Source organism: Solanum dulcamara, chromosome 11 (assembly GCF_947179165.1).
Source record: "Solanum dulcamara chromosome 11, daSolDulc1.2, whole genome shotgun sequence".
Classification (NCBI taxonomy): domain Eukaryota; kingdom Viridiplantae; phylum Streptophyta; class Magnoliopsida; order Solanales; family Solanaceae; genus Solanum; species Solanum dulcamara.
In genome coordinates, this window is record NC_077247.1 from 55,241,131 (window position 1) to 55,244,036 (window position 2,906).

The window sequence follows — 2,906 nt, forward strand, 5'->3', positions numbered from 1 at the left end:
ATATGGTAATGTTTTTGCAAAATGTTGGACTGACAGCATCTTTTTTATTGTATTGATGCTGCTCTCCATAATTTGTTTTGCCTGATTACTATGATGTTCATAACTTGGAATGGGATTGCATGCATTACTCAACTGATAGGCTGTTTGACTGTTTGTGTTCATTAGTATCTTTTTACACATGTTCTTTTATTTATTATTTTGCGGTTTTACTTGTAATTAGGAAAAGTGGTTTGGCTGTTCACAACACAAAATATTGATGCTGATATTTTGCTTTTGCTTTTATTATAAGAGCATCGCATTTCTGGTTCTTCATTTGCAATAAAATACTTTCTTTACCTGTATTGCGTCCCCAAAAAAGAGGGAGGGGGATATATATATATATATATGGAGCCAGAGAGAGGAGAGAGAGATAGATAACATATATTTTTTGTTGATCGCTACTGCATGTAGAAATGTTTTGATTATTTCTTCTAGTTGAAGTTGAGTTGGAACATACTTAGTGGTGCTTAGGTACTTTTAGCCCAGCTTATTGAGACAGTATATGTGCCTGTTTCTTTCATCTTCTGTTGTGCTTCCTTTTTGTCTGGCCTTTTAACTATGGTCTGGTATGCTTGCTTTACACCAGCTACATCTAAATACAATCATTCAGATTATATGCACGCTTTCCCAGCAAGCTTGGGCTTTGGAGGAGATGCTCTGAGCTCTGTTTCTGACGTTTCCTTGTTGGAAATTCTTACTAAAACTCACGGGAGGCCAAATGGATATCGTAAGGTTTTGAAGATAAAGTTCTTTTGAGTTTTAGTTGGTAGTATCCATTAGGATAAGTATAAAACTACTAACTTGGTCCTTGTTCTTGCCATTGTTTATCAGACAACAAGTGTTTGTACCTTGGAATTGATGATTGTAGACAAAATGTTGGTACTACAGGTAATCATGTATAAGCCCTACCTCTACCTGATACATGAGTTGATGTTGTTTGCTTATAATAAAATTTCTTGGGATTTTCTCTTTGCAGTCATTTTTCGTGATGAATTTTACAACCAACCAGTTCGAAGGTAGAAAATGCACTCCCAAGTACTTCTAGTTTTCTCAAAATGCAAACAAATAAATAATTTTGATTTACATACTTCTTAAGCTGTACTCTATCCTGTTTGATCTTTTGGTTTGCGTATATAATCTGGAAGCCCAAAGAGTGTATCACATTCTCTGAAAGAGCCTCTGCTAAGAATCGCCCTTGTGCATCCCAGTGGCTCCTTCAAAATTGTTTATATTGAAAGGTCCCTCTTTGTTATACCAGCTTACTTAGGATATTTCCAGTCTGGTTTCTTAGATTTTGTTCATTTGCATGCAGTGAGTATGACCTACTTTGCACACGTGTTTCTCCTTCTCCATTGCCGCTATTGTCCAATGGGTTTGGGATTCATCTGAGTTCCCTTAATAAATTGAATGCAATTGATAGTTCATTCAAGCTCTCCGGATACATCTCAGTCGTGATGTTTACAATGTGAAGGTATATATGCCCAAATTGATGGATAAGATATGTGATAAGTTATCTTTTCTACACCTTGTTTCCTTAAAAACCACTGTTTAATTTGCGGGTCCTTCAATAGATCTGTATCCACATATGTCAGTATATTTTCCTAAACAAAAAACGGAAACCTAATCTTTGGTTAGCATTTAATATATCGAATTCTTGTTTTTTACGGTGTTTTTGTTTCCCTTGACCTTCACAATGCAGATACCAATTCAAGATTTGCTTCCAAAGTACCAATACGTACATAAATTACTTAATAACATAACGATGAGTTTTGACAGTCTTCTGACATTGACCAGCGAAGTAGATCTCTGATATATCTACTGTTTTTGTTGAACCTTTACTGCCCAAGATCTTTATATGATTTGACTTTGGAGCCTTCAAAGACCTATATGGAATTTAAGGTGAGATTTTTGTTGGCATTTATTTTTTAATTGTTTATGGGTTGGGAAACGAGTGTGGGTCTTTGGATTTACTTTTGTAGAATTGAGTTTGTGTTAGGGGCTTTCCTCGTGAGAATTAGTTTGGGTTGTTTTCTAAAAAAATAATTCACATCTCTTATTAATGGGTGAGGGACTAATTGGGTTGATTATTGCGAGTGAATTATGAATTTTTACTTTTAATACCATCAATAATAAGACAATGCTAGAGGTTTTCTCTTTTTGAATTATGCTTGAAACTCGAATAGCTTCTAATTTATTTTGGAAAACTATTCATGACCTTATTCATAGCGTATAGCGGGAGGTTTAGTGCACCGGACTGCCCTTTTTTATTCTTGACCTTATTCATGTTTTAGGAAATACTGCACTAGTTAAGAAGACTCCTTTGCATGTGTTTAATAAGAAAATGGTTGTTTTCTTGATAATGCAGGTTCCGTGTATTTTGGGGGTTAATATAACTGATGTGGATGTGATAGAATTTCTTTAACAGGTTTGTACATTGACACTAACCAGTTCTCATATTTCACTCCTTCATTTAATTAACTCTAATCTTGCTTAAATGTCGTGTTATATTGTTCTCTGAATAATGTATTTGCAACCCACTTAACTAACTCTCTTGTTTTAACGTTACTCCTTCCTCCAATTAAAGCCTCATTTTAATTTATTCCACCCCTCATTTTTCTTTTGATTATACATCAACAAGAACCGGAGGAGATGAAGCCGAAGGTTGCCAATGGAATTCTGGAAGATTGTGCTTTTATACGCTTTTTTCCTTTATACGTTATCTTTAGACAAACTTCTGTTATTCACTTCTTATATTAGTTTTCCATTTCAATTTCCCCTTACAGCAACAATAAAGATGAAGACAAATGTATAGTTGCTTATACTTCAAGCCACTCTATTTGATCATTGCTATGTGGAATTCATTCAGC

General features: G+C 34.7%; 1 long non-coding RNA gene across 1 annotated transcript; it reads left to right on the top strand.

Annotated features, from left to right (window-relative positions):
• The first annotated feature begins 523 nt into the window (after positions 1-523).
• On the top strand, positions 524-1,443 carry LOC129873870 (uncharacterized). Its single transcript, XR_008762805.1, has 4 exons — positions 524-766; positions 879-927; positions 1,016-1,055; positions 1,352-1,443. It is a non-coding gene; the product is annotated as an uncharacterized LOC129873870 (long non-coding RNA).
• Positions 1,444-2,906: the final 1,463 nt, after the last annotated feature.